At 36.1% G+C, this 14,422-nt stretch overlaps 1 long non-coding RNA gene and 1 pseudogene across 2 annotated transcripts in view; one reads left to right on the top strand and one right to left on the bottom strand.

Moving 5' to 3' along the window:
• The window catches only part of LOC150008605 (uncharacterized), a 35,424-nt gene that overhangs the window by 9,620 nt on the left and 11,382 nt on the right, over positions 1 to 14,422 (top strand). The gene's annotated exons all lie outside the window — the stretch shown is intronic.
• On the bottom strand, positions 147 to 1,288 carry LOC150008606 (small ubiquitin-related modifier 2 pseudogene; annotated as a pseudogene).

The following is a 14,422-nucleotide window of genomic DNA, read 5'->3' as shown; positions in this document are numbered from 1 at the left end:
AAAGGAATAGCGAAGGGAGAAATGAAAGAATAAGGAAAACTACTGCAATAGTGAGGGTGTGATGGGACCAATTGCAGTTTTCCAATTGGGAATGTCTTCTTGGTCTGGAGGAACAGAGTTCTGGAGTAAAGTAGCAGGTTCCTTTTTTAGTAGACACCTCCTATCTGCTGCTGGAACACATCAGTTGAAAATGGATCAACCATTTTCAACTCTGCAGGTGTGCCTGTTTCATTGATTGGCTGTCAGTCAAATCAGAATCTGATCTGCCTCATTGACAAACACTGTCATTCAAATAGGCTTTCATTAGTTTACTTAGTGTATGCGTCTCAATTTTAAACTGCACCACAGAACCATCCTGCCCCACCACCTTCAAATTAATATGAGTCTTGTCTTCAGTCTTGACTCCTTCCTTGGGCTTTTCAATGGCCACACAGCAAGTGACAGAGTCTCCTCAGGGACCCCTTCACAAAAGAGGTACCAGTTCCGCACATAAGGAGCACACAAACAGCACCAAGAGTGACAGAAGGAGGCAGGCAGCGGCAGTGGAGGAGTCTTTTCATTCTTTAATCTGTCAACTTAAATAAACGATTAGGCGTCTTCTGTTTCTCAGACACATTCCCTAATATTATTGAGGATTTAAGAAAAGAAACTAAAGACAATGTCTCTTATTGCAAATTTTAAAATATAGTTGAGAACGAACTTATGCATTATATGTATAAATATATACATCTATTTGCAATATATACATAATTATATGTGCACAAACAGCAACTTTAAACCCTTCTAAGGATAAGATGATATAATGAGTCTTTCTGTGCCTTAGTTTAGTCACTTATAAAATAAGGACAACAATACCTACATCACAAGATTGTTGTAAAGGTTAAATGACCAATGTACTTGGAAGTGTCTCATAAGCTTTAAAAAGAATTCAGTATACCATAAATACCTTAATAAACCTGAGATATTTTTGAGCTATCCCTCTTGGAGTTTTATTCCCCATGGAATATTACTGAAGTTTATGTACATTTGTCTTGAATTTTTTTTCTTTTTCAGACCACATGATCAGTTGTGAGTGTTCTGGTGTAGAACAATGAGATAGCAATTAAGTATTAGAGGAAATCCAAATCTATTTCTAAAGAAAATCTCTGGCGTTGCCTACTTACACTTACTCATATGTCCTACTTATATGCAGACATGTAGGTCTTCTATTCTACCATGCCCATTCCCAGTCAGAATCCATCTGCTTACCAAAGCTTGTGCCTTCACCAGCTATACAGAATTCCAGCATTTCTGGGTCCTCCTCAGTGTTTTTTGTTTGTTTGTTTGTTTGTTTGCTTTTCTGCTATTCAACTCATATCAAAACTTAGCTGAAAGAAGTAGTTCTTAGGAGTCATCCAAGGTAAATGTTTTTTCCCTTGGATTAAATTAGATTATGAGAAGGCATACTTGACTATTTTACTTAGCCATTGCAAAATCACCAATACTGAATTGAGTTTTAATGTTATACTCACAGATTTTATCAAAGTTATTATAAGAAAAAGTTATATAAAGTTTGGTCTTATTTTTTGTTACTTAAGCAAAACAAGGTCATTTTTTGCCCAGTGGCTTCTTTGGGTCTCATGTCAAAAGTTGCTATTAAAACTTAAAGCTTGAAAGAATGATGTGTACGTATACTTCTTTCTTTCTGAAGGTTATGAACTCTATCTTGGTTTTGTCTTGTTTTAGTGTGGTTGGTCCTGACTGTGAGGCAAATCAAATGATCAACCAGACTAAGTACACAGTCATTATAATCACGTTTTAGCTTTTTAAGTGGTTGATTCCCTATTTCCATTTTGTTGTGCATAGACATATAGGTGATAAGTAGATAGGAGATGGATGGATGGATGGATTTCCTTTAGGATAAGCCACAAAAATCTTTTAAAGATTTTCTTTTCTTCTCTGTTAATGTATTTTTTTGCACATGGTGAGAGTTTTGTTTTATTCACTATAGAGGAAATAATGTATTTTTTAATATCAAAGGAAATTTATCAGAGAGTCATTGTAAATACATAAGAAATATTGGAATCAGGATTAAAGAAATTTAATAAGATATTTATAATTATCTTCTCAGAAATAACATTTAAATATATTTCAAATTTCAGTTTAATATTTCTTGAAAATGATCAGTGAGTAGATTTAAATTGTGATTTGATTTTCATTACTAATTTACTCATGAATTCTATTGAATAATGTAAATTAGAATTGGTTTTACATATTGAAGACAGCAAAAACACAATCTCAAAAGAATATGACCTCCCCACACACCAGAATAAATTCAAAATTGATCAAAAACTTAAATGTAAGCCATGACACCATAAAAGTCCGAGAGGAAAACATAGGCAGGAAAACTTCAGATATCCCACGTAGCAATATTTTCACCAATACATCTCCTAGGCAAGGGAAATAAAGGAAAGAATAAACAAATTGGACTACATCAAACTAAAGAGTTTCTGCTCAGCATAAGAAAACATCAGCAAGATGAAAAGGGAACCAACCATATGGGAAAACATATTTGCTAATGATACCTCAGACAGGGATTTATCTCCAAAATATATAAAGAACTTACACATCTCAACACCAAGAAGACAGACATCCCAATTAAAAAATGGGCAAAGGACCTGAACAAACACTTCTCCAAAGAGGATACACAGAGGGTCCATAGACACATGAAAGAATGCTCAACATCACTAGACATCAGAGAGATACAAATAAAAACCACAATGAGATACCACCTCACACCAGTCAGAATGGCCATCATCAACAGATGAACAAACACCAAGTGCCGATGGGGGTGTGGAGAAAAGGGAACCCTACTGCACTGCTGGTGGGAATGCAGACTGGTGCAGCCACTATGGAAAACAGTATGGAATTACCTCAAAAAACTAAAAATGGAACTGCCCTTTGAACCAGCAATTTCACTGCTAGGATTATACCCGAAGAATCCTGAAACCCTAATTCAAAAGAATTTATGCATTCCAATGTTCATAGCAGCATTATTTCCAATAGCTAAGTGCTGGAAACAGCCTAAGTGCCCATCTGTAGATGAGTGGATCAAAAAACTGTGGTACATTTACACAATGGAATACTATGCAGCAGAGAGAAAGAAAGAACTCCTGCCATTTGCAACAACATGGATGGAACTGGAGAGAATTATGCTTAGCGAAATAAGCCAGGCAATGGAAGAAAAATACCATATGATATCACCTGATACAAGAGACTAATGAACAACACAAACAAATGAACAAAACTGAACAAGGAACAGAATAACAGTTATCAGGGGGGAGGGAGAAGGAAGAGAAGGGGGAAAGAAGAGGAAGGGTCTAGTCAAAGAACATGTATAAATGACACATGGACATGGATGACGGGGCGGGGTATGACTGTGGGAGAAAGGGCGAGCTGGGTAGGGGGAGCAATGGGGGGAAATGAGACAACTGTAATAGAAAAACAATTTAAAAATTGAGTAAAATATAAAAAAGGTGTATAGTTTATTGGGGTTTCATAAATGTATACAGTTGTGCAATCATCATCATAATGTTAGTTAAAATACAAAAAAAAAAAAAAAGAAGAAGAAGAAGAAGAAGAATATGACCTGCTTTGTTAAAATTGCAAGACCTCTTCAATTGTAATTTTATTCTCCCATGCTGTTTTATATTTTTCTGAGGTAATACAATGCAAAACAGCTTTCCCATAAAATTTCCCTCCCAAAATATGCCATAAAATTTTGGTAGGTTTATAAAGCTAAAAGTATTTTTAAAAGGGCTATTTCCTTAAAATGTTTGAAAATTAATCAGACTTTACATTTTGAAGAAGTTTTAAATATACAGAAAAAAATGAGCAAAAAGTAGAGAGTTCCTACCCATGGTTCTGTTTCATTTTTAATGACAACTTAAGAAATTGTTAAGCCAAGATTATTTTCTCTCCCCTTTAACTATTCCCTCCAGAATCTTATAAATCCAGTATTCATTAAATTAGATAGATAAATTCAACTGTAAGTTTCATCACCATTATCAATATAATTTTATTCTGGGGAGTTCTCTTTAAATCATCTGCATCTTCTGTTACTCTCCCCCCGCCCCCTCTCACTAAACCTGGTATTGTTTATATGAGGCAGTAGAGTATAAAGAAGTGATTCTGCTGTTAATTCAAAAGATGATTTCATTATTACAATAGGTCATTGGCAGCTGTGACCTCCAGTGACCTCCATTGTTATCCTGTTCATAGATGCTACATGGTTAAATGGATCACAGTAAGTGAAACATTATAATCATAGCATTGCTTAAACTGAACATAACTGAAGTAAATATACTTACATATATGTTAACAATAAAAACATTAAAAATTGTACTTAATAATTGTCACTAGAATAATATCTTAACAACTCCTTTAAGATACCTCTAATTTATCTGTTCTGATATGCTTTTTATGCATTTCACCCACTTGTGCCAATTTTAGTGCCTGGTTCTTTTTCTTGATCAGTTGTTGCACTTAGGCAATTTTCAGTACATCTGTTATTATATAAACTCCTCTTTACTCTTCTTCTTCAGAAGTTCCAAGTGTTTTCTTTTCCTAACTAATTTTTTAAACCATTTTAACCATTTTTAAGTGTACAGTTCCCTGGTATTAAATACATTCTATTGTGCAACCATCATCCCATCCATTCTCAAAACTTTTTATTCCCTTTCAAGTTTCTTTTTATTAGGATTTTATTCTCAATCCCTGTTACTTTCCTATATGAAAGGGTTTTTCCAGAATTTTAGTACTCCAAATCTGACTCCAGGCCTATGCAAAGGGCTATATATGTACAGTGAGATGCTGAGTCTCTTTTCTGGCACAGGACCTCATAACTCTTTTCATTTTGTAAAACTGAAACTCTATACCAATTAAACACTAACTCCTCATTCTCCCCTTCTCCCAGTTCCTGGCAACCACATTATGCTTTCTATCTTTATGATTGTTTACTACTATAACTACCTCATTTAAGTAAAATCATGCAGTATTTGTCTTTTTGTGATTGACTTATTTCACTTAACATGATGTCATTAAGATTCATCCATATTGTACTATATGTCAGCATTTCCTTCCTATTAAAGGCTGAGTAATATTCCATTGTTTGTATGTACGACATTTTGCTTATCCTGCATGGGCACTGGTTTGCTTCTGTGTCTTAGCTCTTGTGAATAATGCTGCTGTGAACATGTGTCTACTCCAAGTATTTTTGAAAGAATGTTTACAAGGAATCAGAGACAAACCCAGAACAATCCTTGCCTAAATTCTGAGGCTAATGAGCAAATGTGGTCTCCTGGCCTCCACTCTCTTCTAGGGCCTAACACTGTGCCTAGGGTAAGTGTGTGATATTTAATTGTCCATTCACGTAAAGCGTGTGGAACGATATGATGTGAGGTTCATGGTCAGAGGTTGGGGATTTGTAAGGAATTACTTTGGAGTGATTGGGGACTCGTATTCCTGTGGGAAATCTCTAATTATTGGTATCTGCAGGGATTTTTCTGTTGCGCTGATCAATTTCCCCAAAGAGTAGTATACTAATGACTTAGGGGTTGGGGAAAGGATTGGAATCATGGAATGGGTAAATCTTGGCTGCCATCTTTCTCAATCAAATGTGGGAAGAAAGATAGGGTTTCCCTTAATAATTTTCCTGACTTCAGTTCTGAGCCTCCTGCATTATGTAAAAAGTAAACAAAATGGAAGTTTTAAAAAGGACTTTTAGAAAACAAAACATTCTAAAAGTCAGCCTATCCTTCCCAACCTTCTCTTTTCACAGTTTGCTTATATTAATAAATGATGACTTTATCCCTGTGGTTGCTCAGGATAAACTTGGCCATCATCTTTCACTCCTTCCCCCTACTTTACACATTTGTTGATCAGGAAATCCTCTTAGCTATCACCTCAGATTATATCTACTTCTCACCATCTTTTGCAAACCACCATGATCTCTAGTTTATTGAAGATTGTTCCACTAACATTAATTTTTGATCTGTTCCCAGCAGAGAATCTATTTTGTCTATTTTCTGCCATAGCTTTCTGTTCCAGCCCTTACCCCCTGTACTCTCACTTGTGGTGCCTCTGAGCCTCCTTCCACTCTAATCACAGGTTTGGATCTTACTACATTTGACCTGACCTGCACCAAATCTAAAAAGGTGATGGTGCTGACGGTAAAGAAAAGGAAAAAGAGAAAGCAGTAAGTTATTTGCCTTGCAATTCTGTCTCAGGTCATGCAAACAATTTCTCAGATAATAACTGTGAATGTCACTATGCTGTTTATTTGTCCATTTGTCCTCAGACTCTTTCCCTGCCCTTCTCCTGTTCTACTCTGTATTGCAGGGCCCTGACACCTGCGAACTGCTGCCCCAGGCTCTTTGACAATTGATTTCTAGTTAGGATGAACCACGGAGGGAACAATGACTGGAGATTGGAGGGCCAGAAGTAGGAAAACCAGGGATTCCCTTCCTTGTATCTTTGCTTTGTGTGACTTCTTAGGCAAGGTTTTGTCTGCATCATGGTTCCGTTTCTCTCCAGGCCCTGTAAGCTCTGGTTCCACCATCTTCTCTGGCTGTAGGAGCAATAGCAGTTTCCTGCCATTGGTAAGCTCTATGTTGCTTCACTGGCCTCTGATTGCCTTCTCAGGTCTCCTATCACCATTGTGACAAGTTCCCCACATTAAATTTTCTCTCTTAAAATAACTAATTTCTGTATTCCTGCCTGGACCCTGATGGATACTGCCACCTTCCCCATTTCCACCATATGCTGCTAGCACTAGCTCTAGTTTTATGCTTATAACCAGACTTTTTCCCCTAAGGTATTGCTAATATTTGTTTGCTTTCATATCTTCTCTAAAGGTTTAAAATAAAACTATCCACCTTCTATAAAAACTAACTGCTTTTAGTATCATAGTCTAAGTGCTTATTTCTGAAGATCAGAGATAGCAGCTTCTGTTTTGGCGAATCCCAAAGTATTGAATTCTGAGCTAGACATTTCACAACTAGTTTTCTGAATCTTTGTAATAAACTACAAGGTAGTTACTATTCCCTATTTATTAGAGGAGAAAACTGAGGCATGAAGAAGTGAAATAACATGACCAACATTATGTAGCTTGTGGGTGATAAGACTTTATATCTGTGTGATAAGAGCATTCTTCACTTCCCTACTTCATATTCTAATATACTCGATGCCTACCTTTACATTAACCAGTGCTTGCTAATCCTTGTGGTTTTAATAAACACAAATAGATATTATTATATACTTACATAGTAATTTTAGGACCACACGGAAGACATGAATTTAGAATACATTAGATACAAGCATAAGAAACTGATTATGTCTTGATTAGGTCAACAATTGTACATAACTTCAAACGTCATTCCAACTGTTGTTTGTACATTGGAACCACAGAAACAAAATGTAATTAAAACATTAATTACATCATGTAAAACCACTCATATATTTCAGTATCCCTTGAGCATCACAATGAAGTGAATACAGAACAGGTACTTTCATTTGTTCTATTGGGTTGGCAAAAAGTCCGTTTAGTTTTTTCCACACAATAAAAGACACATTTTTTTCATTTTCACCAATAACTTTATTGATTTAGATATTTTGAGTATGTCAGCTATCTCCTGTTATTGGCTTCTAGTAGGTAGAGGCCAGGGACTCTGCTAAACCTCTCCCAATGCATAAGACAGCCCCACAGCAAAGAATTATTTGGCCCAAATGTCAATAGTACCAAGAAACTTCAAAAATCACTTTTGACACGTTTCATCAGTCACAGCATGTTTTCCATACACCGAATAAATCTTTATTTGTGTTTCAGCTGCATTTTTACCTTTCTAAAAATAATAAAGCATAATACACTGAAAATGTTGCATGTTTTCTTCCACCTTCAATATTAAAATGGCTGCATAAAAATTGACAAATTTCGATGAGTTTTTTAAAAACCGCATGCTGATATGACAGCTGTCACAATATAATCTAACAAAACTGTTTAAAATGAAGTTAACGATAACTAAGCAGTATTAGAGCCAGTGTATATGATAAATGTAAAGGACTTTTTAGCCAACCCAATACAAAAAAACAGAGAAACAAAATCAAAGCAGTTGCTTTGCCTAATTACTGAATCTATTTTGAATGGAAGAAGTTGCTTTTTAAGAGAAGCTGCCACTTTAGCAAAGCAACAGAGACTGTAATGGAAGCAAGTCCCAAGCACTGCAACATTTTGATCCAACAAGCATTTTAGTGCGTTATTTGCTCAAAAACACAAGGTTGTGCACACACGTTTTTATCTATTTTTCAAGCACCATGTCCAAAGAAAGTAGTGAGGAAAGCATGAACCAAAGAAGTACTGAGGCTAGGATTTTAAGTGGTAATTAGCAACAAATGAGGAAAGAACAGATTTCACTTGAAATAAAAAGTGAAACATGATTCTACCTTCCTCCTTGTTGCTGCTAAATCCTTGAACCCTGGCATTGGTCTTCAGTAGTTATAAATCCATATATAGATTTGTACTTGTGGATTTTTCTGTGACAAATTAACATTCTACACCTATTTCTCACTGCTGCCTGGCATTCACTATTGCCCATTCCTTCCAGGATTGGTTTCCATATGTTAAGAAATAACAAGTGAATTATAATACATAGTAGAATAAAAAAACAGCACCCTATGATTTCACATCCCATGTCGTGGATGGGGGGAACCCATCCACAATCTACAATTTTATACTTTTTTAAAGACAAAAATAAAAGATTTCTTGGATCATCTACTGTTCTAAAAATACCTGTGCCCCTCATCACCTATATCAGCACAGATGATCAGAATTAATTCTATTGCTTATCCCAATGCATAGTAAATGTCCTTGAAGTTTAGTTTTAATTAACTCCTGCCCCCTTTGTCAAATATTAATTGACCATAAAGACATGAGTTTATTTCTGGGCTCTCTATTCTGTTCCATTGATCTACATGTCCTTTCTTATGCCAGTACCAGACTGTTTTGATTACAGTAGCCTTGTAGTATAGTTTGATATCGGGTATTGTGATTCCTCCTACTGCGCTCTTCTTCCTCAAGATTGATGTGGCCATTTGGGGTCTTTTTTTGTTCCATATAGATTTTTGAAGTATTTGTTCTAGGTCTGTGAAATATGTCATTGGTATTTTAATAGGAATTATGTTGAATCTACAGATTGTTTGGGTAGTATGGATATTTTAATGATGTTAATTCTTCCAATCCATGAACATGGTATATGCTTCCATTTATTTGTATCTTCTTTAATTTCTTTCTTCAGTGTTTTGTAGTTCTCTGAGTACAGGTCTTTCAACTCCTTGGTTAAGTTTATTCCTAGGGACTTTATTTTTCTTGTTGCTATAATAAGTGGAATTGTTTCCCTAGTTTCATTTTCTGATATTTCATTGTTGGTGTACAAAAATGCCTTCAATTTCTGATATTGATTTTGTATCCCATTATTTTGGCAAATTCATTTATTAGGTCGAATAGTTTTTTGGTGGAGGCTATAGGGTTTTCTATGTACACTATCATGTCATCTGTAAATAATGACAGTTTTATTTCCTCCTTTCCATTTGGATTCCTTTTGTTTCTTTATCTTGTCTGATCACTGTGGCTAGAAATTCCAATACTAAGTTGAATGGAAGTGATGAAATTGGATGCTCTTATCTTGTTCCTGATCTTAGGGGGAAAGCCTTTAGTTTTTGCCTGTTGAGTGTGATATTGGCTGTAGGTTTCTGATATATGGCCTTTATTATGTTGACATATGCTCCCTCTATTTCTAATTTGCTGAGTGTTTTATCATGAATGGGTGCTATAATTTATCAAATGCTTTCTTAGCATCTATTGATATGATCATGTCTTTTATTTTGTTTATGTGGTGTATTATGTTTATTGATTTATGAATATTATACCATCCTTGCATCTGTACGATAAATCCCACTTGATTATTGTGTATGATCTTTTTAATATATTGCTGGATCAGTTTGCTAGTTAGTATTTTGCTAAGGATTTCCACACCTATCTTCATTAGCAATATTGGCCTGTAGTTTTCTTTCTTCATTGTGTCTTTACCTGGTTTTGCAATTAGGATAATACTGGCTTCATAAAAAGAGTTTGGGAGTCTTCCCTCTTCAATTTTTTGGAATAGTTTGAGAAGGATAGGAGTTACTTCTTCCCTAAATGTTTGGTAAAATTCACCTGTGAGACCATCTAGTCCAGGGCTTTTGTGTCCCAGGAGTTTTTTTATTACTGCTTCAATTTTACTAGTTGTTATCAGTCTATTCAGGATTTCTGCTGCTTCTTGATTCAGTTTTGGAAGATTATGATTTTAGAAATTTGTCTGCTTCACCCAGATTGTCAAGTTTCTTGATATAGTTGTTCGTAGTAATTTCTTACAATCCTTTGTATATCTGTGGTATTGGTTGTAATTTCTCCTCTTTCATTTCTGATTTTATTTATTTGGGCCTTCTCTCTTTTTTTCTTCACAAGTCTGGTTAAAGTCTTGTCAATTTTATCTTTTCAAAGAACTAGCCTCTGGAGTTATTTATCCTTTGAATTGTTCTTTTAGTCTCTATGTCATTTAATTCTGCTCTGATCTTGGTAATTTCCTCCCTTCTACTCACTCTAGGCTTTGTTTGTTGTTGCTGTTGTAGATGTAGGATTAGGTTGTTTATTTGAAATTTGTCTCTCTCTTTTAGGTAGGCCTGTATTGCTGTGAACTTCCCTCTCAGGACTGCCTTCACTGTGTCCCATAGATTTTGAGCTGTTGTGTTTTCATTTTCATTTGTTTGCAGTAATTTTTTGATTTCTTCCTTGTTCTCATTGTTAACCCTTTCATTACTTAATAGTGTGTTATTCAGTCTCCATGAATTTTAATGTTTTTGAGTTTTTTTCTTTGAGGTTGGTTTCTAGTTTTAAGCCATTGTGATCTGAGAATGCTTGATGTGATTTCTATTTTCTTGAATTTGTTGATGCTTGTTTTGTGTCCTACCATGTGGTCTACCTTTGAAAATGGTCCGTGTGCATTTGAAAAGAGTGTGTATTTTGCTTCTTTGGGGTGAAAGGTTCTGTATATATCAATTAAGTCCATTTAATCTACAATGTTGTTCAATGCCACAATATCCTTCTTGATTCTTTGCTTGGAAGATCTATCCATTGCTGACAATGGGGTGTTAAAATCTCCTATGAGGAGTGTATTGCTGTAGATATCTTTCTTGAAGTACTCCAAGATTTTCCTTATATATTTGGGTGCTCTTATATTGGTGCATATATGTTTACAATGGCTATATCTTCTTGATGGATTATTCCCTTAAATATTATGTAGTGTCCTTCTTGGTCTCTTTTTATGGCCTTTGCTTTGAAGTCTATTTTGTCTGACATAAGTATTGCTACCCCAGCTTTTCTTTCATGATTGTTTACTTGAAATATTTTTTTCAAACCTGTCACTTCCAGTCTGTGTAGATCTTTTGTTCTGAGGTGGGTCTCTTGTAGGCAGCATATATAAGTGTTATGTTTTCTTATCCATTCAGCTACCCTACAGTCTTTTGTTTGGAACATTTAATCCATTTACATTTAAGGTAGTTATTGATAGATACTTGCCCTGGCTGGTTTAGCTCAGTGGATTGAGCGTCGGCCTGCGAGCTAAGTGTCGCTGGTTCAATCTTCCAGTCAGGGCACATCAGAGAAGGAAAACTCTGATTCCAAAAAACCTCCGCTGCCTTGCGGCATACCTCTTCAGGGGAAAGGCTAAGGGAGTAAACCCCGACAGAAAATCCGGAGCCGGAGTCCCTAAGGCGGTTTGACGTTGTAGTCAACACCGGCAACTCCTGCGGCGCACCTGAAGCCAAGCTGTATCGACTCCGTCTTTCCCTTGGACCCTTCAGCTGCGAAGAGAGGGGGGGTCTGCTGCATGGGCAACAGCAGACCCTCCATATTACCCTGCCCAGGCTCTGTAGCTTCAGCGTCATCACAAGATGTCGATTCAACACGGGAGGAGACAGATACCATGTCACTCCCGAGTCGGACTGCACAGCCATTCTCGGCGGTGCAGATAGACTCTTAAGAAGCTACACCATCGTCTCTCGAGACGGACGGCTGCCGACGACGACGATAGATACTCATTCGTTGCCATTTTTTCCCTTTGTACCTATGTTCCTCTCTCTCTCTCTCTTTTACTTCATCTTTTTAAAGCATCTCTTGCAATGCTGGTTTGATGGAGATGTATTATTTTCATCTTTTTTATTTTTTTTTGTCTGGGAAACTCCTCATTTTGCCTTTTATTTTAAATGTGAGCCTGGCTGGGTAGAGTATACTTGGTTGCAGGCCTTTGCTTTTCATTATTTGGAATATTTCTTGCCATTCCCTCCTGGCTTTTAGTGTTTCTGCTGAGTAATCAGCTCATAGTCTTATTGGAGCTGCCTTGTATGTTATTAGCTGTTTCTCCCTTGCTGCCTTTAAGATTCTCTCTTTGCCTTTAAATTTTGCCATTTTAATTATGATGCGTCTTGGAATAAGCCTCTTTGGGTTCATCTTGATCAGGACCCTCTGTACGTCCTGGACTGTGTGACTTTCTCTCTCATCAAATTAAGGAAGTTTCCTGTCATTATTTTTTCAAACAGGTTTTTTATTCTTTGCTCCCCTTCTCCTTCTGGTATCCCTATAATACAGATATTATTATATTTCACGTTGTCCTGCAGCTCCTTTAACTATCTCATTCTTTTTGAGTCTTTTTAAATTTTATTGTTCTGTCTGGGAAATTTCTTCTACCTTGTCCCCCAGCTCACTGATTCAATCATCTGCTCATCTAGCCTCCTTTTAATTCCCTCTACTGTGTCTTTCATGTCAGATATTGTATTCTTCATTTCTTCCTGGCTCTTATTGATAGTTTCTATGTCCTTTTTCATGCTGGTGTAATTTGCAGTAAGTTCATTCTAGCTTCCCTGGAGTTCACTGTAGTTGTCACTGAGCTCATTGAGCATCCTTATAATCATTCTTATAAAAAAAGAAGTTCAGCTTGGTAGTTACAAAACAATCATGGGGTTGTAAAGTAAAGCACAGAGAATATAATGCTGCAATAACTATGTATGCTGCCAGGTTGGTACTAGAAATATCAAGGGGAACACTATGTAAAGTATACAATTGTCTAAGCACTAAGCTGTCCATCTGAAACCAATACAAAATAATATTGAAAGTAAACTGTAATTGAAAAATACAAAAAATTTGAAAAAAAAACAGTATGGCAGTTCCTCAAAAAATTAGAAACAGAATTACCATATAATTCACTAATTCCATTTCTGGTTATACATCCAAAATAATTGAAACCATGATCAAAGTATTTTCATGTTCATAGTCTCATTATTCACAATAGTCAAAAAGTGGAAGCAACTCAAATGTCTATTGAGGAATGAATGGTTTAACAGAAAAGTATATACACATGCAGTAGAATATTATTCAGCCTAAAAACAGGAAAATTCTAACAAATGCTACAATATGGATGGATCTTGAAGATGTTAAGTGAAGATGCTAAGTGAAATAAGGTAGTCACAACAAGACCAGTAGTCAAATCCATAGACCCTGAAAATCAAAGAATAGTTAACTAGGTGGTCGAAGAGGAAAATGGAGAGTTGTTTAATGCATATAGAGCTTCAGTTTTGTAAAATGAGAAAAGTTCTGAAGATTGGTTGCACAGCATTGTGAATATATTTAACACTTCTAAAACTGTATACTTAAAATGGTTAAGACGGTAAGTTTATGTTATATGTATATTTTTAAATATTTTATTTATTTTTAGAGAGAAGGGAAGAGAGAGAAAGGGAAAGAAACATCAATGTGTGACAGATACATCACTCAGTTGCCTCTCCTACACTCCCACCCGGGAACCTGGACCGCAACTCAGGTGTGTGCCCTGACCAGGAATCAAACTGGTGACCATTCAGTCTTCAGACCAGCACTCAATCCTCTGCGTCATGCCAGCCAGAGCTGTTATATGTTTTTTACCACGATTTAAAACAAATCTAACCTCTCACTCTGGCTGGCTTGGCTCAGTGAATTGAGCTCTGGCCTGAGAACTGAAAGGTCACCTATTTACTTCCTGGTTGTGGGCCAGTCCCCAGTCAGGGGTGTGTGAGAAGCAGCCAATCGATGTTTCTCTTGCACAACATCGATGTTTCTTTCCTTCTCTTTCTCCCTCCCTTCCCCTCTCTCTAAAAATAAATAAATAAAATCTTTTAAAAATAATAAAAATGAAAAGAATATCTGGATGTCATCAACAAATTGATACTTGCATTTCCAGACAGTTCATTTTTGTACAGACTTCAGAATAAATCTTTCTCTGCTATTTGTTTAATTTAAGACTATCTAGGGGGGATTGCTGGT

The sequence above is a fragment of the Furipterus horrens genome, unplaced genomic scaffold, assembly GCF_987537825.1.
Source record: "Furipterus horrens unplaced genomic scaffold, mFurHor1.1.pri manual_scaffold_5, whole genome shotgun sequence".
NCBI lineage: Eukaryota > Metazoa > Chordata > Mammalia > Chiroptera > Furipteridae > Furipterus > Furipterus horrens.
This window is presented reverse-complemented; position numbering and strand designations above follow the sequence as displayed.